At 45.5% G+C, this 26,696-nt stretch overlaps 1 long non-coding RNA gene across 1 annotated transcript; it reads left to right on the top strand.

The window, feature by feature from the left end:
- The first annotated feature begins 2,031 nt into the window (after nt 1-2,031).
- LOC115653687 lies at nt 2,032-23,652 on the top strand. Its single transcript, XR_004000980.1, has 3 exons — nt 2,032-2,176; nt 8,596-8,599; nt 23,642-23,652. It is a non-coding gene; the product is annotated as an uncharacterized LOC115653687 (long non-coding RNA).
- The last annotated feature ends 3,044 nt before the right edge of the window (nt 23,653-26,696 follow it).

Raw genomic sequence — 26,696 nt, 5'->3', positions numbered from 1 at the left:
GATTCATATCGACCTGGAATTAAGTGTCTGATACTCTGGGATCAGTAAGAACCTCACATATGGTAAAATAAGATTTAAATAACCCTTCCCCATATTAGACCTGTTTACCTGGATGGGAACCAAGTGCTGGAATGCCTAAGGGGTCTGTGTTTTTCTTCTGGTTAACCAGTGTGGTACTGCAGAAGCTATTTTGTTACTGGTTTGGTTAATTTAATTATAGAATAAACCACCAACATTTTTGGGATTGTCTGCTCCATTTCTTGCAGTCTGCCTCAAGTGTGGCATTCTCAGTGTGGTCCTTCCAGGCACCCAGTCACAGCAGGTTTCAATTCTCAGCACTACTGAATGCTGCATGTGTGATCCTGGACAAGTCACTCAGTCTCTCTGTGCCTTGGTTCATTTTCTCCAATATTTTGTCTTTTGTATCTATTTAGAGTAAGTTTTTCAGGGCAGAGTTTGTCTCTTACTCTGTGTTTACAAAATACCTAGTACAACATGTCCTAATTTGGGCTGCAGCCTCTAGGTACTATACTAAATTATTCATAATAACAAGAGTGGAAAAGAGATGGGGAATGATAATGAGGTCAAACAACGGGCAAGGAAGATGATTTTCCAGGTGTGTTGTGAATGGAGAAAGTTTTCCAAAGCAATTAGTGATGCTTTTGTGTTTGAAAGTTGCATACAAAACAAAAACAATAGCTGGTGACACCCAAAGTAAAGTTTTTATGCAGATTCATTTGCTAAATCAACCTTAAACATCCATAGCCAGTGCTGTGGAATTCCTTTATTGTTAAAGTGCAAACCTTTGCTTGCATGAAATCCTATTCCATGCCAACTATTCTTGACTGCATGTACAATTTGCAGGAGGGGTAGAAAGAAAATCCCTGAATATTTAACATTTTTAATTAATAAATATTTAAAATGTGGGAACAAACAGCAAAATGTATTAAGTGACTATGTACAATTGGAATATAGTGTAGATCTAGAAATACTTATACTGTTCTGCATACAAATTCAAGGTACTGTTTAGTGTCTTGTATTTAACAAGTACTGATCTTTCATGATTTCTGTAAAGATTCATGATTTAATTACTTATTTCTCCCTTCTTCCTGTATATATTAAGTATTACCTAAGTAGAAATTTGCTAATTCAAACTGACTGGCAGAGCCATAGAAAATTAATAAATGAATAAACACAAGCAAAGGATGCACTTTCTCATGTATTAAACAAGTGCAACTTGGTTTTAATTATTTTAAAATTCATAATGTAGTGGATTAGGAAGATTAATTTTATAAAGTTAATTCTATATTATTATTATGAAACCTCACTACAGAGCTCTTCTATTAAAACTTTACTGGGAAGTAGAGAGAGCATTTATTTGCCCAAATTTTAATAAAATACAGAAGGCGGAACAGAGGGGACACAGAGAAATAGGAGAAGGAGGAGAGAAGCTGAAGGGAACCAAAAAGCAGAAATAGTGATGGTTCTAACCATGTATTCTTATTTGGAATTTCAAAGCGCTGCCGCGGCAGCGCTTTGAAGTGTGAATGTAGTCAGAGCGGCAGCGCTGGGAGAGAGCTCTCCCAGCACTGCATGTAAACCACATCCCTTACGGGTGTAGCGTGCAGCGCTGGGAGCCGCGCTCCCAGCGCTGCTGCCCTGATTACATTGATGCTTTACAGCGCTGTATCTTGCAGCGCTCAAGGGGGTGTTTTTTCATACCCCAGCTGCAGCGCTGTAAAGTGTGAGTGTAGCCAAGGCGATGTTAAATGAGATAGTGAAACAAGCCAGAATGAGGTGAGTAGAATTCATCTGCCTCTCATTATGCCTGATGCTCTTCATTTTGAACCCAACTTTAACTCTCCACACAAAACTTCTATTATTATTGCAAACTTTTACATCAAGAATGAGTACTTAGGGGATTTGTTAACTTCATAACTGTGACACTGAGCCAGAAAGGTTAAGCAACTTGCAGGCTAAATGACCCAAATTCTACCTTTAAAGACTTATTAGAAATGTATGTGAATGGTAATTAGGGCTGTTCCTTGTGAATAGCTAACAAAGCCATGTTAGATAGACCGGAGCTTTGACATGTAGACTTATATTGTTAGAGAATTGGAAGAAGATAGTGATTGTATTGGTCTGTGTTTACCTATAACTTGTTACAGGTTAACAAGTTAGCTAAACGGGCCATGGGAGGAAAGGATGAGACAGGGGCAGGGCTGCAGGTGGAAGGAGTGGGCTGGATCTACTTTTGTGGTTCTGGCTGGACTTCTTCCTCCACCTTCTTATTTATACACACCCCATACATGGCCCCATGAAGTCACAAGATTTCCTTGTCAACTTCCTCCTAGCGATGGCCAAAGTGGCCATCTATAACACCAGGGAGAGGATGTTGGCCAAGGGGGTTATCTGTGACTCTAGGCCCTATTTCCGTTCTTCTCTCTGTTCACATATCTGGGCAGAGTTCCTCTGAGCCATGTCTGCTGGCTACTTTGATAGCTTCAAGGGTCAGTGAGCACTGTCTGGGGTTCTCTGCTTGGTGTTCCCTTCAGGTTTCCTACTTTTGACCCTTTAACCCTCACACCTGTCCCTGTTCTTTTCTTTTGTTGCCCCTGTACTCATTTGGGTTCTGGGTTCAGTAGTTCCTCACCTTAGACTGGAGGAGAGGCCTTTTGCTGTGGATGGGCTTGCACCAACCCACTTCCTGGAATGCAACACTCTTACAGTCTGGTCTGATTTTGTTACAATACGTATAAAATAGTTAAAAACTCTTTATCAATAAATTCTGTGCTTTGTTGGTTTTCAAAATACAATACACTCAATGCTAAATCTGGCTGAAACGCTTGCTCCTGTAATGGATGCAGTACTACGATTGCTAGCTTCTGTTGAAATGCTTGGTCATTTTCCCACAGTATCTCTGTTCAGCTTGGTTTCAGAGCAACTTTCCAATCCCAATGAGCTCAGCTCCAATGTCAAGCTCCCTTCAGTTTTGTTGCTGCTCCACCTTGGCAGGCTCATGCATTTTAAAAGTTTACTTTTTTGTACATAAAGTCATTTCAATAGTTTTTAAACCATTTTAACCAAACCCCAGTGACTGAAGATTGATGAAATTCAATAACACTTGGAACATTAATAAACTCAACATTATTAAATAATATTTCCTTAATAGATTTAACGCTAATCAATAAGTTGGATTTGTTTCCAATCTAGGTCATTTCAATCTTTTATATACTTGATCATAAGCCAGTTCCCCCCAAGATGGATAAGTAAAAATGGAAAAATTTTATAACCCGTTCATAAGCCAACCCTGTAATTCAGGGGTCAGCAAACTTTGGCTCCTGGGCCATCAGGATAAGCCACTGGGGGGGCCGAGATGGTTTGCTCACCTCGAGTGCCTGCAGGCATGGATGTAAACTTAAGTAAACGAAGTGTCCTGGCGCACCAGCTGCTTACCCTAACGGGCAGGGACAGAAACTAGTGGGAAATTTTTGGGAGGAGAGAAGCTGGGAGTCACGGGAGTAACCCTTGTGACCACCCCTGACATGACTCCACTCCTAGCCTGGCACCTCCACACTCTCTCCATCCCATCAATTCCCACCTTATCTGGGGAGGGCCAAGGGAGGATGTCTCTGACTTGGATGGAGCGCTCTGGCAGGCTGGGTGGCATGGCCACAGCTTGCTCTGGCAGGCCAGACAGGGTGGTGCGGTCACAGAATGTTCCAGCGGGCTGGGTGGCACGGCCTCAGCCTGCTCTGGGGGGTGGGGCTGAGTGGCACAGTTGCAGCCTGCCAGCCCCAGAGCTGCGGCTGCTTTGAAGGCTGGGGGGAGAGCAACGTGGCCAGAAGCAGAGAGATTCTGGCCCTGCCTCTTCCCTTCTGTCTCTGCTGGCTGTGCTGACTCTCCTTGCTCCCTCTGTTGTGGGGAGGGGCTGAGTCCCACTTCTCCCTCTCTATACCTGTTCATCAGTCGACTCCCTTCTCTAGTGCTTTCCTTTTTTACTAAAAAAATGTAGCATATGAATGAGTATATACGGTAATTGCTTAGTTTTAATACAATTATTCTTTTTCCATTTACAAGGTACTACCATATAAGTTTTTATTTCCTAATAACAGTTACTTTACACTACTGTTAAACAGAACTTTGTGGAGTGCACAGGGTACTGTGAAGGACTGGGAACACTTGAGGAATGTGGAGGGGGAGTTTGGGGAGGGCATGGACCAGAGTTCTGTAGTGGTTGCAGGGGAAGTCATGCATGGATGTGCTCATATTGCAGGGTAATGAGGGACTTCATCATCTCTCTCTTGTCCTCCAGAAGCTTTGTCTTCTGCTCCTACCCCTGTGTCTTTTCTAGTCTCAGTCTTTCATTAATTGTCTCCCTCCACAGTCTTGCTTTGCTATGTGCTGCACCTGTTGACTGCAGCATTTCCTGAAACATATCTTCCTTACTGCTGGTTCACTGCCTTACCTGATGTAGGTGCTCTGCTGGTGTAGAGGAGTGAGTCCTCAAGGGCACATCTGCAGAAACCAAAGACACAGTGAACAAAGACACTATTGTGAGTGCACTCACAGCCACGAATCACAAAAGTTACACACACCTCTTTCTCACTGTTCCTTGGCTAACACACAGATTGGTGCGAGTCCCAAATATGGTAAATTCATGAAGGGGAGGTAGCAAAGGGAAATGGGAAAGAAGGGACAAAAGGTGGTTTGTGAAGGGGGTACTACAAGTGGCTAGGGAGACTATTCTGAACATTGGTGCCTTTTTCCACAGGCTAGGGTAATCGAACCCGATATCTCACTCCTAAGGGTAATTCAGGATGCAAGCATGCATTTCCTGCATGCATGTGGCTTCAGACCAGCTCCAAATGCTTCTCACCTGTGTGCCACTATGGTCCCTGCAGAAGTAATTGCCAGGTGGTGTGGCAAAGTTTTGTAGGGTGGGAGGAAAACCCAGGCAGCTCTGCCAAGGAACCTTTGGCAAAGGATTGCAGAATACCTACAGGAAAGTTTCCTAGAGATCACTATGGGGGATTCCGGAGATATAACCATGTACATTAACAAACTTCTCCATCATAGTCCCACTGCATAGATGCACAGGTTCTGTTGTTAATTTCTATCCCATATTCCTCCTCTATCATATAGCAAAGTACATGAGAGCTCAATCTCTTTTCATCATTCAGTATCAAAGCAAAATGAGCACTTGCTGGAGCTCCCCTCTCCTGCATCCTGTGCACCAGAGCCAGTGTGTTGAGGCTGGCTAAATCTATCGGGAGTGGAAAAGAGATCCTGATTTGTCAGGCCACTGGACAACCATGCTGTGTGTTCCACATCATCCTTCAGCTCTACTTCCTTGTCTACGACTTCATCATTGGATTTAACTCTTCTGGTCGCTGCTTACAGTCCCCCTGAAGTATCCATGGGGCTCTGGCAGTGGAGGTGCGGTAACCACCAAGGATGGCTTCCAGCTCCTTATAGAAATGGCATGTCTTCCGTGCCTCACCAGAGCAATGGTTTGCCTTCCTTGCCTTCTGGCATGCCTGCCTCATCTCCTTGATCTTAGCATGGCACTTCTGTGTGTCCCTTTCATGCTCCTTCCTCTGCATGCCACTGGCAATCAGTCAGTAGTTATCAAAGTTTCCACAGCTCGAGTTCAGCTGCTACTCCACAGCCTCCTTTCCCCATAGACTCAGCAGATCCAACAGCTCCAGTGCACTCCATGCGGGAAAGCATCTGCTGCGGAAAGCTGGATTTGTCAGCTGGGAAGATGCAGTGTGAACTGTGCATGCCAAGCAAACAGGAAGAGGAATTAAAAAAATTATCAGACCTTTAAATGGAGAAGGAGCACGGAGTTCAAACTGCTGACCAGACAGTCAGAATGGGCATTGTGGGACACCTCTTGGAAGCCAATTAAGGTGACATAACCAAGCACAGTGTCAATACTGATGCTGTACCATTCTGACTGTGTTGCAAAAAGCTCTCTGTTACTCGTTGAGGTGGTTTTATTATGTTGGTGTGGCAGGGGATTTACCTTGGCAGGAGGTGCCTTTCAATGTGTACACCTCCACCATTTTATCAATGAAACCTGACTTTTGTAAACAAAAGTGTGTAGTGTAGACAAGGTCTTACTGAATGTTATGGCCAATATCTTTATTACGCCAGCCTGCTTAATTCTTTTAGCACCCCAAAATTTGAGCATCTGCATAAATGCTCCCTTTAATTCCTCACTCTCTTTTATTAAATCATTTATCTCCCAAAGTGAGACATTTCTCAACTGATTTCTCTAGGTGAGACTGAGCTTATCTTTGTGCTATTTTGCTCTCATTTTTTGGCTACAATTACTTTTCTGTCTGTGGTCACCTATGGATCTTATTTTTTAGAGTTTCAGTGGCCTTCAACAGACATGCTCTGCCAACCATTGTTTTACACAGGTATTCAAAGTACTCCCCTCTATTCCCCTTATGTTACTGAATAGGAGACACTTCTGTACTATAATTTAATAACATATTTTTTTTCTTATTTTTGCATTTCGTGTCTAATACTATTTGTTGGGGTTCCTTTTCCATGCAGTTCCACTCCCCCCCTGCCACTTCCCTGAGGAATCCATAGAGACTTTCTTTAGATTGAACCCATCCCTCCAGTGCCCTGGAAACCACCTCAAATTTAAACCCTTACAACACCATTGCTAAACTGATAGGTTGTGATCCTTGACATTAAAGCTGTGGTTAAATGCTTCAGCTGAATGGAATCCAAGTCGTGGCACCACTAATGTTGGGATTATCTCCAAGACCTTTTCCACTTGGTTTATTCAGAATACTTTGTCCAGTTCTTGGAGAATCCTTCATCCAGTTCTTTGAAATCCGAAACACTCAGTTTCCAGATTTCATTAGTCAGGTTCTCTTATGTGGCACACAGTAAAGCTATGCTGAGTGGATCAGACTCAAGCATAAGGGTGAGTATATAGCATACCACACATCCAAAATTACACAGAAAGCCTTTTTCTGAATACACATTTGAACATTACATTTTTAACCCTATTTTGCACCATATGCTTCATGACTGACTTGATTACTTTTCAGGAACCAACCCGTGTACAGTATGCTCTGTCCCATGTACTTTTCATGCAGATCCTGATCTTTACATTCCAGGTTTATCTTGTCCATGGTCCTGAGCATCAGGGTATTCCTGCTTATTTTAGCTAGCACAGTCATCCTAACTCCACCGTACTGTTTGCAAAGCCTCTATTTACAACTCAACCTTCCATTCACCTTCCCAGTCATGCCCACTAAGAAATGAGGTAAGTTACTTCTGTCAAGCCAGGCCTAGATGGTCCAAGTGACAGAGCCAATGGTCAAACCAACCACTGCCAGAAGAAGTGTTTTGAGAGCAAATGGCCCTTTCAAAACCCATCAAGGTTCAGAAATGGCAATTATTGACAGTGTCCAACATCCTCTCATCTATCCTAGATGTACATATTTCTTTCATTAATTGGCTGTATCAGTTTAAGATGGTTTGATGAATAACTACATTGACTTCACTTGCAGCATACTTGATTTGTACTGATATAAATGGAAAGGGTATTATGCTGTACATATCACCTGTGGTGCTTAGCTACTGTACATCACGAAAAGCCTTGAAAGAAAATTCCAACTGTTGGAGATTCAGTGCATGAACAAAAAAATAACTCCAGACTGCTTACATGAATCAATTTGACTGAAAACTGATGCTTGACTCATTATTTTTCAGACAGAACATATAATAATAAACACAACGGAACTGAAGATCATCTTCACAAGTGCACAAAGAATTTTTTGCATTTTGTGATATGTTGAAATGTTCTATGGCTCAATTAAATAAAAGGCAGCATTGCAGTTCCATGTGGCTATTAACAAAAGTACATTACCAATGATTTAAAGATTTTTCAAAGTTTTGTTTTCATCAGCACTAATACATTGTTTATTGATGCGAAACACCCTGAAAACAGAACGTTATTTGTATTTGAGGTGTGGATCCAAGTCCTTATTGGCCAACCTAATCTTAGGGAAATTTTCAAAGAGGGTGAAAATCGCAAAATTTTCAGAGGTCTAATGCGAGGTGTCTCACATTATATCTGGTGATAAAATGGGAGAGTTGCAGGAGGAGCGATTGTTCAGGGAAGCATGACTACCTTCTGGACACTGCAGCAGGAGTAGGCACATATGCTGGTGAAAAGAGTTGTAATGTGTTTGGGACGTGAGAGAGATGGACACAGAACACATGGCCCCAGCAGAAGAAGTTCAGAGAGACTGCCATGCAGCAGCCCCATATCCTGGCCCTGGGTTGAGGGAGTTGGCTTTCATCTCTCAGGGTCAGTGACACTTAGTATGAAACCCAGTTACTCAGACTTTATGTGGGACAAGTGGATTTCACTCCAGATTAATTAGGAAATGCTTCAGGAGAATGTGCTTTCCGTATTAAGACAAGTGCATCCAAGATCACGTGTTATGGAAATTCTAATACTGCGAAACAGGTTGCCCACTGCCATAGTGCCTTGTTTGGTCTCATCTCATCATTTATTTCTCACACTACAGGTTAATTCTGGTTAGTGACTGACAGTGTAGTGTTGTAGTGAATGAAATGTACTTTGGGAAATTTGTATGCACATTTTATAGCTTGCAAAATAAATAAAACAGAGGGGCTTGAGGCTCTGAGGATATGGAAGTAACTAGATGTCACTTTCAATGTCTCATCCCTAAACAAAGAGTTTTAAATATGTACAATGAAACTTCATAGCCCAAATGTTCTAAAAAGAATTACAATGAGCAGTGATATGGCAACTGCAGGAAAGTTTTACTGATTCAGTGCACAAAAGGAGGACTGGTTTTGTGATATTAGTATGTGTCCATTAGGATGAGTCTGGCTAACACTTGTAGAGCATAGAAAATAATTCCAGTCAAACTCCCCATAGTATTTTAGACTCAATTAAGAAAATGGAAGCATTTAAACGACAATTCTAGGCTCTTCTTTCTGATGGCTTTGCTCACGATTTTCACAGGCAGGCAGTGAGCAATACACTGTTAAAATGGTTTTTCACGTAAAGCAGTTTTATATATTAGTAATAATTAGCTCTCGTGACAATTTGCAGCAAAACATCTCAAAAAACTTTCCAAAGGAAGGTAAGTAGCATTACCCACATATCATAAATGAAACCAATGAAGCACAGAGATATTAAGGCAAACATTTCTATCAGTGTTTATTAATTTTGCTTGCCTCAATTTTTGTGTGCCTAAAACCTGCCATAGTCCCTCTTTTTCATAAGTACTGAGAAACTACAGTGTCGATAGACTTCATGTAGAGTTGTGGGTGATCAACTCTGAAAATAATGCTCTGGGTGTCTAAAATTGGGACCTCAAATTTAGAGGTCATGTTGGAAATGTGGAGTTGGCAAAAATCAGTGCTATATAGTGGAGTATAATTTATGGCTAAAAGCGGCATCACCCATCTTCAATGGAGCAATTGAAAACCAAATCTAAAGTGACTAAAGTCATTCTCAGCTCCCAGAAATTCACATCTGGTGTTATATAGAACATAATCTGACATGGATTTTTGTTGTTGTTGTTATTTTGTAAGTCACACATCAATTATTTAAAGTTAAATTTAACAGCATATTGAAGTTAATATAAGGATATTGTTCACAGGTGAACTTTTTTCATAGGGTTATTTTTTTTTCCAGCATTTAGATTATAGTAGAATATAATGTGCTGAGCAGTTTCCAAACACAGAGAGAGCCCCTAAACTAAAACAGAGGAAGGGAAGGGAAGGGACAGAACATAACAACCAAAGTCATTGTGATAAAGGGAGAGGCAAGCTTTATTAATGATGTTTTGGTTGTAGGTATATTTTAAATTAAAATAATTAAAATATATCCTCTTAGTATATCAAAAATTCACTTCTGCATTATTGACTATCTTTTGCTTTTTATACTGTAGTTATAGAGCACAATGTGACTGAGATAGCCTACAGCAATTTATCATCAAAAGTAGATTTCTTCTTGTGAATGACAATGTGGTCTTGTACACATTGGGAATAATGTCTGTTTACCAAGTGCAGCATTTTTAGTTATTTTTTCTTATAAAGTTATTTGAGTTGTGTTTGTGCTTGAACTCTCAAGGCCCGAAAGATGCTCCTTCCTAGTAACTTTGTCTCATTTAAAATGTATGAGCTACCAGAGACAGTTCAGAGAGTCACCTTCCATAACCTAGCAAAGAAAAGATGGAAGTTTTAAACAGATTGCCTGGATGTTTGTTTTGCTGCATTTTTTTTAAATGGAGAAAATATAGGAAATATCAAATATGTAGGAAACATGCCTTTAAACATGGCCTTAGTTACTATTTTCTTCAACTGAGTTGAAGAAAAGTAAGAAATAGTGGAAAAACCAGTTTCTTAACTTTTCAATTTTTCCAGTTAGCACTACTTAAAGACCTCCAAGTTTCCCTTGAATAATCTATTTGCAGTTAAAGAGTAAAAGCCCTCTTCTCCTTATTCCATCATCTTTTGTTGCATGATTTCTGTTTTTATATTGTTTCGCCCAGAATTACCATTGCTACTGGCAGTTTCAACTAGCTAAACTGAGTCACAGAAAGGCCAGTCATGGCAGTCGATTATCCATGGCTAACGGAATAATGTATTTTGCCATCCCTGGACCCCACTACCCCACCCATTGCCCCGAGCTCTCTTCTGCAGCCTTACACCCCATGCCTGCCGTGCTCCGTGCTTCTTGATCATGGCAGCCACAGAGCAGTGTCTGCTGGGCAGGTGCACAGTTAAGAAGGCAGTGATGCCACCACCTTTACTTCTGCACTGCTGCTGTTGGCAGCACCAGCGTCAGAGCTGGTGGCTGGAGAGCAGCGGCTGCTGGTTGGAAGCCCAGGGGAGCTCAGGCTGTGAACTGCCAAACCTAGAGCTGCCAGGGCTCAGCCCAGGCAAGCCCTAGGACAAATTAGGTATTGACACTGCCTCCTCTCCCCATCCACTGCACACTGAGTGGGTGCCCACCTTTGGCTCTCGAAGGAACCTCTTCATTATTCCAGACTTGCTCACCTGCCAGGTAAGCCACACAGCTTCACCACTTCCTTAGATTGGCCCTCTGGGTCTTCAGCACTCCTGCCTCACACTCTGACTCCATTCAGTGAGTCCAACTAAGACAGAGTCCTAATGGAGACTTGTATGCATTTCAGGGGTTAGCGTGCCTCACCAAGCATTTGCATTCACACACACACACTGTTGTCCAAACACTCAGCTTTATTAACCAACTGGAACATCGCGTAGGAAGCCCCGAGGGCAGTACAGAGAGTTGAAGATTAAAACATGGTTCATTCTGGTTAACTCAGAGCTTGGCCATGCTGTAGTTAAGCCCTTGGTTCAAGTTCTTTCTGTCTCCCTCCATTTTACTGCCTTTGATTTCAGACTCCAGGTGAGAGTTGAATCTCCTTCCAGCAGCCAGCTCTTATCACCCACCGCCCCAGTCCTTTCTTCTCGAGCTGGGAAATGCTGTTCAGGCTCCTTAAGCATAGGTAGGGAAGTCCATGTCTCTCTGGGTTGTTGGTTGCTAGGTGTCAATGTCTGGACAATTGGCTTTGCCATTGTCATCTCAGATGCACCATTGATATGGTGCCCCTTCTTTTCCAATGACCCATTTAATCCCAGACAGCTAGGTGTCATTCGCACCTGTATCTTAACCTGCTCTAAGAGCAACCATCCTTTTCTCACCCACTAGGTAACCATGAAGAACAGGGGAAACTGAGGTGCACATGGATTTCATAAACATATTACATAATAATCCCACTTAGTCACAAAAGATTGGCTGTTTTGTGGTGTGTTCTCTGAAGTGCCCCACATGCTGACCTATGGGATACAGATGGGGGTTCCTCTTTGCAGCTTCTTGAGCCTGTGCCACTTTCATTAAATAATAATTGGCAGGGCTGTCCTTAAGCATAAGCAGCATACCTGGCTGCTTAGGGCACCCAAAAATTTGGGGCACCCCTGAGTCTTATTGTCCACCTCCGGCCTCTTCCTATCCCTGTTCTGACTCTTCCTGCAGGCTCCCATGGCTAGCTTCTGCAGCATGGTGAGTCTTCCTCCAGAGGGGATCTATAATGTAAAAGTGAAAAAGCCTTCCAGACCTATTAGCACAACATTGCAACTTTTAAAGAGCCATTCAAGTAGTAATGAAGCCATTTGACAGGCATTTGCCAACCCTTAAGTATATACTTTCAGTTTCTGAATTTACTGATAAAAACAGTTGTGCATTACTGTAATATTTACTCAGAACATGTTAGTCTACAGGCCCTTAGTTGAAAATTTGCTTTAAAAATATTTCATTAGTGTGTTCCTGATCAATTGGAGGAGTGGTGTTAATATAAACAGAGAATGATTATCTCATCTCAGATTCATGGACGACAGTGTACTAATTGCCGAAAGCACCAACCAACTACAGAGCATGCTAGGAAGACTTGACAGGAAAAGCAGTCAGGTCTGTGAGGGAACATAACCCCCCTCCCCCCCCCGCCCTGTCTCGTTGGATAGAGCTTTGCAACTGTTTATATGGGATCTTGTCTTGCTACCACAGCCTTTTGGAGGTTGCTGTCACTGGTTGGATACTGTACCAGGGCCATGATTAAAATAGTAATCTATCTGTCCCTGCTGCAGAGCTCTACCATTGTCTATAAGCATCTGTAATCTTAACATATAATATTGTAACAATTAAATGCTTTTAGCTTTATTAGTTTATAGGCCCATATATCCAGACCTAACTTGTTTATCAGCAATGTCTCGCACTGGGTGGGGAGGAAACCAAGTATTAAGAAATAGGGTATAGACACTGACAAAAGAGGAACTGGGCCGGGAGGGACCAGGGGTCTTTTCCTGCCAGTCTGGCTTTAAAGCAAAATACAGCATAGTATTATTGCTTACTTACAGTAATTGCCAGGTGGAATTGTCAGATGACCAGCTTAATCACTGCCAAAATGTGTGACCTATGCAATATGCTAATAGCTTGTGCAATATGTATTCGCAACCAAAAGTCATAAGACAATGTAATTGCAAAAGACCCTAACTGGAAATACCCCAAGCTGAATTTACAGTAAATAACCTGCTGATGTGCAATATTAACTACCAAAAATAAGCAAATAACTTGTGTAATCAATATGACGTTTTGCGGTTTTAGCCTTTATAAGCTTGGTAAAATTTGTAAAGGAGAGAGCAGTTTTTTCCTTGCATGGAATTTTCTGTCTCTCCCTTTATGCATACTTGTACTCTTGTTTTATCAATAAAGGTGCCTCGACCTGTCTGACCAAAATCGAATAGGTGGTGGTCTTTTCCACAACAGGTCAGCCTGAAAATGAACCACTGCAAAACAAAATACCTACGATCAGATGTCTTACAAAAAGCCAAATACTGGTAACAGAAGAAGAAATCGAAGAAGTGGAACAGTACATATATTTAGGCCAAGAAGTTAATATGCTCCAAGATCTGAATGGAGAACTCTCACAAAGGATTTGGGGAGGATGGTGTGCATTTAATTCCATCAAGGGCATCCTCAAAGGAAAAATCGACAAGATGACATGTACAAATATCTTCAATTCAACAGTGCTGGCAGTGAAACGTGGGCACTGATGAAGAGAGAAGAGCAGCGGCTGTTGGTAGCTGAAAGGGCAATGGAATGCGCTATATCGGGAATTTCCCTTTTGGATCGCATCCCAAATGACATGATCAGAGAACGCAGCGGTGTGAAAGATAGTGTCATGGGAAGCAGATATAACAAGATGCAATGGGTGGGCCACACAGCACGGCTCACGGACAATATGTGGACTGCAATCATTGCTGAGTGGATCCACAAGAGCAGAAGAGACCACCTGATCAGCCTTCAAGAAGATGGGAAGATGACATTGTTAAACATCTTGGACGAATGTGCAGAAGAAAGGCAAGAGTGCAAGAAGAATGGTGGATGTGTTGTGATCAACGCAGTCATAATGACAGCTGAAGACCGATGGATCCAGGTATTGCTGAAACTTATAAAATCACATCTCTAAAAAATCTTGCATAGATTTTAAGATGCACAATTTGAGTATTCATCTTTCGGCTTAAATGCTTGGATCTTCAGCCATATAGCTTTTTAAATAAATCCTTCAAAGGACCACCCTTATCTAAAATACACATTTTAATTTTAATTACTATAGTACAAAAAAATTTGCTTCCAAACTCTTCCCGTCCATCCCTTTCTCCCTTCACTACCCTGTTGAAGAGAGTCCTTAAAGGGACAGCACCCCTTTCCTGCTAGATAGCTGGACAGACAAATTTCCCTTTCTTTAGTTGATCAAATAGTCAGAAGAAGTTTTAAGAGAATCATAGAATATTAGAGCTGGAAGGGACTTCAAGAGGTTATCTAGTCCAACCCCCTGCTCAAAGCAGGACCAATCCCCAGACAGATTTTTGCCCCAAATCATCCCCCTCAAGGATTGAGCTCACAACCCTGGGTTTAAGGAGGCCAATGCTCAAACCACTGAGCTGTCCTTTCCCTCAGTCTTGTTTGTCGAATCTAGCAGAATCTGTACCTTACTAAAACTATAAAATCCTTTCTTATGCCTAAAATCTTTGGAAACATATTTTTTAAAGTTGGTGGAATATCATAAACATGTCTATTGTTATGGAGATTACACAAAGTAAATTAGTGTTCCCTTTTTCTAAAATCAGCGAACATTGTTATGAACACCCTAAACCTCCTTGACAAATTATTTTAAAAATGTTTTTGTTTCAGTGAGTTAAATATGAAGCTATCTGGAATGATTACTTTATGAAGGCTTAAGAGTATGTTTAAAATATAAAATCAGCTTAGAAATATTGATTAAGAAAATGTAAAACAGAGAAGAACAGCATCATGTATTCCATTAATCTTGTATTCAGCAGGACAGCTGACTTGCCCTTTCTACAAAGTGTTTGCAAATAAATCTCTCAAAAACTTCAGGGTACATCAAAAAACCTATGCCTGACATCCCAAATTTAGTGCTTTTAATTAGGTACCTTCTGCATGCTCAGTCTTCACTTTCTGGCATGCAATGGAAAAACATGCTCCATTTTCTTTAGAAAGAAATTGCAGAAGTGTGTTTTTTTCAAATGTCCTTTGTTTCATTTGGGTTCAAGGATTTGTTTGGAAGCGGGTGATCAGGGAGTGGGAGGGAAGAGAGGAGGGAGATAGTAGGGAGAGGGCGGGGTCTGGGGCAGAGCAGGGGTGGAGTATGGGCGGGGCCACAGGTGGGCTGAGGAGCTAGCCTCCCCAAGCAGCTATATTCACAAAGCTGAATGCGTAATTGGTGATTGGGCCACTAGCTACCCAAGAATCCCACTGTAGTCCAGTGGTTTGGGTACTTACTAAGCATGTGGCTGAGACTAATTCAACTCGCCCTTTTGTTTGCTTAGGAGGAACTTAAAGAGCTGTCTTCCTCTTCTCAAGTGAATGGCCTAATTGCTGGATTAGGAGGTATTCTGATGTGGGGAAAACTCCCTTGGTCTTTTCTGTTGGAGCTGTTCTACTTTCATTCCATAGTCATTGGGCCAAAGAGTCAGAAAGCAAAGCAAGCATCCCTGGTTGTTGAGTGCTTTGTGTACTCCCTAGGTCAGGGATGGTTCTGGTTCAAATTCCTTTTGTTCTTGCTAAGTCTAAGTGATGGGCTGGGAACTATCCTAATGTGTGGGCCCCCTGATGTGCCTGTTGAAACTAATCTACCTTCATTAAGAGAAATTGTGCCACTGTTAGTCATTCCCAACCTTGGACCCAAACTAGTGGTTTGTATACTTGCCTAAAACAGGAAGAGTTGCTGGTTCAAATCCCCTTTGTTTGCTGACACCAGATTTGAACTGTACTCTCTCACCTCTCAAGAGAATGACTTAAACGCTGGATTGGGAACTATTCTGATGTGGGAGTTCCCTCAGTCTTTCCTCTTGAAGCTGGTTCATTTTACTCTGTATAAAGCTTATACAGGGTAAATTCATAAATTGTCTGCCCTCTATAACACTGATAGAGAGAGATGCACAGTTGTTTGCTCCCTTAGGTATTACTTACTTAATCTGGGTTAATTAATAAGCAAAAGTGATTTTATTAAGTATAAAAAGTAGGATTAAGTGGTTCCGAGTAATAACAATCAGAAGAAAGTAAGTTACCAAGCAAAATAAAACAAAACACGCAAGTCTAAGCCTAAAACATTCAGAAACTGATTACAGATAAAATTTGACCCTCCAAGATGTTCCGATAAGCTTCTTTCACAGACTGGACTCCTGCCTAGTCTGGGCCCAATCCTTTCCCTGGTACAGTTCTTGTTAGATCCAGCTCAGGTGGTAAATAAGGGATTTCTCATGACTGTCATCTCCTTTGTTCTATTCCACCCCCCGCCCCCCCCCCCCATATAGCTTTGGCACAAGGCGGGACTCTTTTGGCTCGCTGGGTCCCAACCTCTCCTTCTAAATGGAAAAGCACCAGGTTTAAGATGGATTCCAGTACCAGGTAACATGGTCACATGTCCTGTGAGATCCCCCAAAAGTTCACGCTTCCTGGCCTGACTCACAGGAAGGCTTGCAAGTAAATAGAGCCATTTACTCCCAATTGGCATAGTTGATGGGAACCATCAAGATTCCATAACCACCATTAATTGCTCATATGTTGCATAATTACAATGGGACCTCAGCGTTATATTTCATATTTCTAATTTCAGATACAAGAATGATAGATTTATACAAATAAGATGACCACACTCAGTAGATGCTAAGCTTTGTAATGATACCTTACAAGAGACCTTTTGCATGATGCATATTCCAGTTACATTATATTCACACTCATAAGCATATTTTCATAAAATCATATGGAGTGCAACATCACAGAGACACTCTGACATTGGAGCTCCCTCAGTCTTTTCTGTTGAAGTTGTTCCACTTTAACTACATGTTAGCTGGGATAAAGCTTACCTCCAAGTTCCTCTGTGGTATCAGGATTATAGGACTCCTCTGGGGTGTGAGTGATCCTGATTCAAATCCTCCATCTGCCAGTGTAGAAAGGAACTAGTGCTTGAGTTACAAGGGCTTGTCACTGAAGTGTAGACTATTTGGAGTGAGTTTTGCTGTCTTAATTCACTAGTAATTGGGCTCACACAAAAGACCTCAGTCATCCTTTTGTCCCCCCAGTGCCTAGGCTATGCCCCCAGGCTGTAGGATACCTCAGGTCACCCCCAGCCCCCTTCTCTGACCTGGGTGTGAACTAAGCGCACTCATGGAGAGCCAGAGGTGAGCAATTCCTGTCCAAATCCTCTCTCTGGCCCAAGAAGACAATGGCTGCTTGAGAAAGAGAGATGGTTTGGCCAAAGATGTCCCAGCCCAAAGGGTAGTCATCAGAAATCCCTGTATAAACCACCATTGAACAATGCAGACTGGTTATGTGAACAAGGATCTCCAAGAACTCAACTGTGTACCCTAACCACCAGAATACAGCATGACTCTGACTCAACTTAGCCAAAAGAATAATTGTCTGGTGGAACAGCTTCAAGTGGGAGCCCCTCCATGCTATGCACTAAACATAAAAGCCTACATTTGGTCTGCAGAATAGCACTCTTTACACTGCTTGCCAGAAGGCCAAAGGGTGGTGGGAGCGGGGGAATGCAAACCAGCCTCTCCCACATACCAGGCTTTAAGCTCAACCACAAGGTTCCCCACAAGTAGGGGAACCCAGGCCTGCATATGGTATAAAACACAGTTAACTTAAGTAGAACAGTGTCAAGGAACCTCTGCCGCAGAATAGCCCAAAGACCAGGATACACTCTAGTGCCTCAGGACGGCCCTTTCCAAAGCACAGACCAAGAGGAGTTGAACCAGCAACTCATACACATCCAGCCAGAGGCAGATTAGGGGTTTGTGGGGCCCTGGTCCCCTCCCCACTCTGTCCATCTGCGTGTGCTCCTGCTGGGGAAATAGAGTTGGGATGCAGGATCTTGCCCCCACCAGCATCTCCCACCCAGCACTCCTGCTGGGCAGCTGGCTTACAGTGCAGGGATTTGCCTAGCTCAGCCACCTCGCCTGACACTTCTAGGAAGCAGGTTTGGGGAACGGGGGCGTCTTGGCAGGAGTGCTAGGTGGGTGGGTGGAGTACGGCAAGCCCCTGTGCCCTGACCCCAGTAGAAGCATGGGGTGGGTGGAGCAGGTCTGAACATCAGGCTGCCCACTTTTCTGCCTCCTCCCACCCTCAATTGGCCAGAGCCTCTGGGAATGGGCCCAGTGGCCAGGGCCAGCTTTAGGTCAATTCAACCAATTCCCCTGAATCAGGCCCCACCCCTAAGAGGGCCCCGCGCCCAATCCCCAGTACGGCGTATTGGCAAGAGCCAGTGCGCCGTACCGGGGTGGCCCAGCTTCCCGAAGTGGCAATTTAAAGGGTCTGGGACTCCCAGCAGGGACTGGAGCCCAAGGCCCTTTAAATTGCCACCAGAGCCCCTCCGCTTCCCCAGGGCTCCCTCTGCTATTTACAGGGCCGGGCGGTGGAAGCAGGGGAGCCCTGAGCCCTTTAAATAGCCCCCCAAGCCCCAGGCTGCTGCTGCTATCCCGATGGGGGAGGGAAGAGGAGGGGGCACTCACCATACAGGATGTGCTGTACCCACTGTACTCGCACCCTCTGCCTGCACCAGCCCCGCACCCCCTGTCCTTCCCGCAGCCAGCCCCGCACCCACTGCCCACAGCCAGCCCCGCACCCCCTGCCCAATCTCCAGCCAGCCCCTGCACCCCCTGCCCTGCCTCCAGCCCTGTACTCCCCTGCCCTGCCCACACCAGCCCTTATATCCAGCCAGCCCTGCACCCTCTGCCCTTCCTGCACCAGACCTGCCCACATCAGCCCTGCACCAGCCCCGCACCCCTGACCTGTCTCCAGCCAACCCCTGTCGCACCCCACCTGCCGGAAGCCAACCTGTCCAGCACTCTTCTGTCTCCTGCCCTGCCAACCCATGCCACATCCCCCTTTGACCCTGCTCGAAGCCAGCCAGCCTACCCTATCTCCAGCCAGCCCCGCACCCTTTGCCCTGCATGCCGCCAGACCCTACCTCCATTCAGCCCCTGCCCTGCCTTCAGCCAGCCCCATATCCACTGGTGCCTTGCAGTTCCGAGGGCAGTAACACTGCACACCTGCTTCAATGGGGGGGGGGAGGGCAGAGAGCAGCTGGGACCGCACACCCTAAGGTGATCAGACAGCAAGTGTGAAAAATTGGAACAAGGGATGGGGGGTAATAGGATGCTATATAAGAAAAAGACCAAAAAATCAGGACTGTCCCTATAAAATCGGGACATCTGGTCACCCTAGCATAACCCAGGGAGTGGTAGAGACCCACACATGTGAAATGGAGCTCATTTCTAGTTCAGGCCTATCTTTTTTAAAAAAAAGTTTAGGTAGGGTTAACATACATCTGTATTTCCCGGATATATCAGGCTTTTTGGTTCTTAAATCTCCATCCGGACGTATGGTAACCCTATTGGTACAAACAATACATACTGTGGCAAATCCATTAAATCAGAACTTTTTATAGGGAACCGGTTGTTAAGAAATAAAGACTTTTTTTAACATGTTTTTTTTTTTCCTGTCATCCCTACTGGGGCCTCACCCAAAATGTTTGAATTGGGCCCGGCACTCCCTAAAGCCAGCTCTGCCAGTGGCTAAGCCACCATTTCACCAGCATTGGAGCTTAACCAACAGCAAGCAGAGGAAAGCTTACCATGAGGCTGACCCAAAGAATAGTTAGGTCAAGTGGAACAGTTTCACTTTACACAGCCTCATTACACCAGCCCAAAGTTTGGATGCACAGCCAGGGTGCAGGAAATACTGCTTTCTTAAGGGGTACAGGGCAGCATTGCCCACATCCTATGGGCATAGCTGAACCACTGGCCTAGAAAAGGAGCCTCACTTGCTTGCTAACCTAAAGAATAGTTATGTCAAATGCAGCAGTTTCAAGAGGCAAGTGTAAGGGAGAACCTCCCCCCATTGCAGCAGGTACAAGAGGCCAGGGGAGATGTGCCAGGCTGCTGCCTTTGATGTGTGCTGCCCAAAACAGTGCCTGAGCTGTGCCTGCCCCGATGCTCCCAAACCCACTCCCTGAAGCACTGCCCCCTGGCCAAGCTGGAAGAGGGAGCTGTGGGAGGGAGTGTACATCGCCCCCCCCCCCCACTCTCTCCTGTTTGGCGTTAGGCAAGAAGATCGCCTGAGCCTGATATGGAGCTGGCTTGAGGGCTTCCCCCCCACCTCATCCACCCCCCCACCCACACACCCTGCCCGACCCTCTCTCCCTCCCCACATGGAGCTGGCCCTTGCCCCCCTCTCCCCCTCCCCCCCTGACCCGCACAGTGCTGGCCTGAGCCCCTCTCTCTTCCTCCCTGCACACAGGTGACCCGAGCCCCTCTCCCTTCTCCTTCTCTCCCCCACAGCCTGCCCCTTTTCATGGATCTGGTCCTCCCTCCCGTGTGGCACTGGCTCAAGTCTCTATCTCACCCTGCGCAGAGCTGGCCCAAGCCACTCACCCAAGTTCTCCTCCTCACCTGTGCTGGGCTAGCCCGAGTCTCACTACTCATCCTCATCCCCAAGCCCCTTTTCCTCAAACCTGGGCATTTGTCCCAATTACGCTTGGCCCCCACCCACCCCGGGAGTTGGGGCTGGAGATGGGAGTGGGAGCTGTGGTCAGCAGTAGAGCCGGGTGGTTGGCTGCAGCTGGGCCAAAGCAGGGGGCACATCAGACCTGGCTGGTGTTCCGACCCCACATGGGAGACTGAACCGGGACCCTCTGCATCCCCCAAGCATTTCTCTGTGCCCCTCTATGGCAGTGCACCCCCACAGTTTGAGGACCACTGCCCTTTGCTGTAGTAAGAGCAGCCTAGGGAGCCTGGGCAGCTGTAGGGAGTCCCAAGCCCAGCACCTGCCCTGGGGGCAGTGTGCCTGACAGCAGCCCATGTTAAGGTGACCAGAAAGCGTGTGTGAAAAATTGGGATGGGGTGGAGGGGATGTGGTAATAGGAGCCCATTTAAGAAAAAGGGGCCCAAATATCAGGACTGTCTCTATAAAGTTGAGATATATGGTCACCCTAGCCTCTGACCTTACCTCCCGGCTGCAACTTACCCCCTGGGTGGTGGGTCCAGGGCTCCCCACAGCAGCCCAGACTCCCTGTGCAGCTCTTAACATGGCCCAGCTTCTGGCCAGGTCAGGTGGCTCAGCTTTGGGGGAAGGGGAGGCGCCGGGAGCGGGGCCCTGTGGCAGGAAGGATGTCGGGGGGCCCAAATGTTCTTTGTGCTCTAGGGCCCCAATAAATCTTAATCTCTGCTGTCCTGACTTGCTCACCTGCCAGGGTAAGCCACATGGCTTATACTGCACCTCTGGGCCCGCATCATGTCTGCCTCCCACCTTGAGCTCTGTTCAGTGAGTCTGCTCGAGACAGAGCGCTGATAGAGTTGTGAATGCTCTTCAGGGAATAATGTGCCTCACCAAGTATTTGCATTGACACTCCCACAGCATTGTGCAGTCAACTTTATTTATCAACTGGCCCACCTCCTAGGAAGTCCTGATGGCAGTATAGAGAACTGAATGTTAAAGCACAACCCAGCCTGGTTAACCCAGAGCCCAGCCAAGCTGTAATCAACCCCTTGGTTCAAGCTCTGTCTGTCTTCTCCATTTTACTTCCTTTGTTGAGCTCCAGCTGCCAGCTCTTATCATCCACCTCCTTATCACCCCCGCCCCTCTTTCTTCTCAAGCTGAGGAAATGATATTCAGGCTCCTTAAGGCCCAATGGGGCAGTACCTGCCCCTCTGAGTCGTTGGTTGCTAGGTGTCAATGTGCAGCCATTGGCGTAGCCATGGTCTTCTGAGGCACCATTTATGGTGTGTGTAGGGGGGTTGTGCTAAGGCATCAGCCCCTCTTTGTCCAATGATCCACTTAGTCCCGGACAGCTAAGTGTTATTCACACTTATGTATTAGCCTTCCCCAAGAGCAACAGGCCTTTTCCACTCACCAAGTAACAATGGAGCCTAAAAGGGAAACTGAGGCATACATAGTCTTGATAAACATAGTACAAAATAGTCTGTCTTTGCCACGAAAGTGTACACAGGAGCCCTCTTCCCCATCCCTTGGCAGTTTTGTGGGAACATTAGGCAGGTTTTTAACAATCTCACATGAAATAGAGGAGTCACCTGAGGACTCCCTAGCTGTGGAAACCACTAAGTGGTAGAAAGTGGATTAATTAATTTCCTCCTCTCCTCTGAGCCTGATCAGAAGGGATTTGAACAGGAGGAATCTGCATTTTCTCAAGTGAGTACCCCCAGTCACTGATTTATGGGATAGACTGATGTGGGTTGCTGTTTGCAGTGTCTTAAGCCCATGTCATTTTCATTAAATAGTAATTGGGCCCATGGTTAGCCAAGAATCCCTCTGTAGTCCAACTGGTTGGGTGCCCACACAGCATGTGCGTGAGGCTGGTTCACCTTTCCCTCAGATTGCTGAGGAAGGACTTAAAGAGCATCTCCCTCTTCTTGAGCGAATGTCCTACCTGATGGACTAGGTGTTCTGATGTGGGGCACCCTCAGTCTTTCCTATTAAAGCTGGTCCACTATCACTAAATAATAATTGGGCCACTGCCAACCTGCAAATCTTTTGGTAGTGCAGTGGTTTGGGAGCTTGGTTTAAAAATTAGGGCTTTGTGATTCAAATTCCCTTTCTGTTTGCTGACATGGGAGTTGAACCTTACTCTCTTACCTCACAAATGAATGACCTAAATACTGGATTGGGAGCTATTCTGCTGTGGGCGTTCCCTCAGGCTTTTCTGTTGAAGTTGTTCTACTTTAACTACATGTTAACTGGGCCAAAGTTTCCCTCTAAGGGGGCATCTACAGTACAAAATTTATTTGACATGGACCCAGACATTCCTAGAAGCATGGCATGTGGTGATTGGGAGATCATGGTGGCATTGGGCCTGGTTTATGCCATGGAATGCTGATTCTGGGCCTGGGAAAAAAGCGCAGACTGGTGAGACCGCATAGAGGTGCAGGTCTGGGATGATTCCCAGTGGCTGCGAAACTTTTGTATGTGTAGGGCCACTTTCATGGAACTTATGACTTGCTGTCCTCTGCCCTGAAGCGCAAAGACACCAAGATGAGAGCAGACCTCACAGTTGAGAAGTGAATGGCCATAACACTATGGAAGCTTGCAATGCCTGACAGCTACCAGTCAGTCGGGAATTAGTTTGGAGTGGGCAAATCTACTGTGGGGGCTACAGGGCAGCAAGTAGCCAACACAATCATTGACCAGCTGCTATCAAGGGTAGTGACTCTGGGAAATGTGCAAACCATTGTGGATGGCTTTAATGCACTGGGGTTCCCTAACTGCGGCAGGCAATAGACAGAACGCATATCTCTATCTTGGCCCCGGCACACGGGGGCGGCCAGTACATAAACCACAAGGGGTACTTTTCCATGGTGCTGCAAGCACTGGTGGATAACAAGGGACATTTCAACGACTTCAGAGTGGGATGGCCGGGAAAGGTGCATGATGCTTGCATCTTCAGGAACTCTGGTCTGGTTGAACAGCTGCAGGAAGAGACTTACTTCTCAGACCAGAAAATTACTGTTGGGGATGTTGAAATGCCTATAGTTATCCTCGGGGACCCAGCCTACCCCTTAACGCCATGGCTCATGAAGCCGTACACAGGCATCCTGGACAGTAGTAAGGCGCAGTTCAACTATAGGCTGAGCAAGTGCAGAATGGAGGTAGAATGTGCTTTTGGACATTTGAAAGTGTGCTGGCGCAGCTTACTGACTCGGTTAGATTTCAGCACAACCAATATTTCAATTGTATTTGCTGCTTATTTGTGCTCCACAATCTCTGTGAGAGTAAGGGGGAGACATTTATGGTGAGGTGGGAGGTTGAGGCAACTCGCCTGGCGGCCAGTTTCGCACAGCCAGACAACAGGGCAATTAGAAGAGCGCAGCAGGTCACGCTGTGCATCAGAGAAGCTTTGAAAGCCAGTTCCATGACTGGCCATGGTACGGTGTGGCAATTGTGTTTGTTTCTCTTGAAGTTACCCACCCCCCCTATATATATATGAAAGGAAATAAAGTCTAAATTGTTTTAAAACTGTTTTGTATTATTTGTTGTACAACACATTGAGAGAAATCAGAAGGCAAACTGGGGTGGGGGGGAGTTAGGTGTGTGGAGGAGGAGGGAAGGACAAGTCGAGAAACCAAATCAAAAGTTTGCATATGCCAGCTTTCTGTTGCTTGAGTGATCCTCTGGGGTTGTGTGTGTGGGTCCCCATAGCCTCCCGCCCCTCGTGTTCTTGGGCGTCTGTGTGAGGAGGCTATGGAACTTGGCAAGAAGGGAGGTTGGTTATACAGGGGCTGCAGCGGCAGTCTGTGGTCTTGCTGCCTTTCCCGCATTAGATCCACCATACAGCATAGCATGTCAGTCTGTTCCCCCATGAGCTTGACCATAGCATCCTGCCTGCTGTCATCACACGCGTCCCTCCTCTCTTCATGTTCCTGTAATGTTTTACGGGATTCCACAATTGTTTGCCTCCACGCGTTCAGCTGGGCCCTATCAGTGCGGGAGGACTGCATGAGCTCAGAAAACATATCTTCCCGAGTTTGTTTTTTCCACCTTCTAATCTGGACCAGCCTCTGAGATGGAGTAGATAGGGGCCATGTTGAAACATTTGCACCTGCGGGAGGAAAAAAAGGGAGGGTAATATTTTAAAATATACATTTCAGAGAACAAAGGGGACACTTTGGTATGAGTAAGCCATCACACACAGCTGGGCAACAGAATTCAGCTTGCAGGCAGCCTAGGGGCACATGGGGGCTTCTTCTACCTTCATTTCAATGTTTTCAGACTACTGGGACTCCTTTGCCATAGCAAGCAATGCCTGGTGGGTTAGCCCTAAAGGAGGGCCTGTGGGATCTCTGGGATGATCATTTCACACAACCCCCAACACCCGCCCCCCCGTCACCTGCACCCACTGCATGGCTCTGATGAGGCTCTGAGAAGGGATGAGCCCTTTAAACTATACACAAAGAGCCCAGCGTGGCTGGGTTTCCCCCTTGCCTCCTCACCGTGTGGCTCCAATCAGGCTGTTAGGGGGAGGCTATTGGCTGCATGTTGAGCATAGTTCCTCGCTAGGGGGGAAACTGGATTCCGCACTTGCCGCCTGTGTGCTCTCCTCTTCCTCCTCCTCCTCTTCATCCTCCAATGACTCTTCCTCCTCGCTCCGTGCAACTCCCCCCTTGCAGGTATCCATGGACAGTGGGGGGGTAGTGGTGGCATCACCCTCCTATAATTGCATGGAGCTCACGGTAGAAGCGGACTGTATTGGGCTGTGACCCAGTGTCCATTTTCCTCTCTGGCTTTTTGGTATGCTTGCCTGAGCTCCTTGATTTTTGTACAACACTGCTCTGTGTCCCTAGAGTAGCCTCTTTCCCTCATGGCCCTGGAGACTTTAGCGCACATATTTGCGTTCCTTTTTTTTGGAACGTAGTTCTGCCATAACAGACTCATCTCCTCAACATGCGATGAGATCCAGTACCGCCCATTTGGACCATGCTGGAGCTCGTCTGTGAATCCAGGACTGCGTGATCTCTTGTGATGGTGGACTCTGCATGGTCGCCTGTGATGATGGATTGTGCTGACAGTCACCTGTGCTGATGGCGACCAAACAGGAAGTGAAATTCAAAAGTTCCTGGGGATTTTCCTGCCTACCTGGTTAGTGCATCGAAGTTGAGAGTGTCTTCCAGAGTAGTCACAAGGGAGCTCCCGGAGGCCCATAATAGCTCCCGGAGGCCAATAATGTTGAATTGCATCCACAATACCTTTAAGCCAGGATTGCAATCTCGATTTAAGTGCGACTCCACTTGTCGAGGTCGATTACAGAAATCGATTTAAAGATCCCTTTAAATTGAAAAAGTCGGTTTGGTAATGTAGACGGAATCATTTTTTTTCTGAATTAACTCGGCTAATTCTGAAATAACAGACTAGTGTAGACCAGGCCTAAGTCCCTCTATGGTATGAGGGTTATGGGATGCCCCTGGGGTGTGAGTGACCCTGGTTCAAATCTCATTTCTCTGCCACAGTAGAGGGGATATGAGGTATAGGAGTTTATTACTGAACTGTGGGCTATCTGGAGTGAGTCTTGCTTTTTTAATTAACTAGTAATTTGCGGTGGTGGTGGGGCACAGAAAAGACCCCAATCACTCTTTTGTTCCCATCCCCCCTAGTGTGTAGGATACATATTGAGGCTGTGGGAGACCCCAGGTCACCCCCCCTTCTCTGGAAGGAGTGTGAACTGGGAGTGCCCATGGAGAGTGGGCAATCCCTGTCCACATCCTCTCCCAGTCCAAAAAAGACAATGGCCTCCAGTGAGAGGAGGTTTGGACAAGGATGTCCCACTCCAAAGAGTAATCATCCAGGAGATGGGAAATCCTGTGCTAACTGCTGCTGAATGAGCAGCCTGGGGTTTTGTACCAGACTCTCCAACAACCCAAGCAAGTACTCTAGTATCCAAGTACCTATCCTACCCATCAGAATACAGAATGATTTTGACTCTTGACCTGGCAGAAAGAATATTTAAATGAGGCAGAACAACTTCAAGAGGCAAGACAGTGGGAGCCCTTCAGCT

Source organism: Gopherus evgoodei, chromosome 6 (assembly GCF_007399415.2).
Source record: "Gopherus evgoodei ecotype Sinaloan lineage chromosome 6, rGopEvg1_v1.p, whole genome shotgun sequence".
Lineage (NCBI taxonomy): Eukaryota > Metazoa > Chordata > Testudines > Testudinidae > Gopherus > Gopherus evgoodei.
The sequence above is the reverse complement of the archived record's forward strand: the minus strand, read 5'-3'. Positions and strand labels throughout refer to the sequence as shown.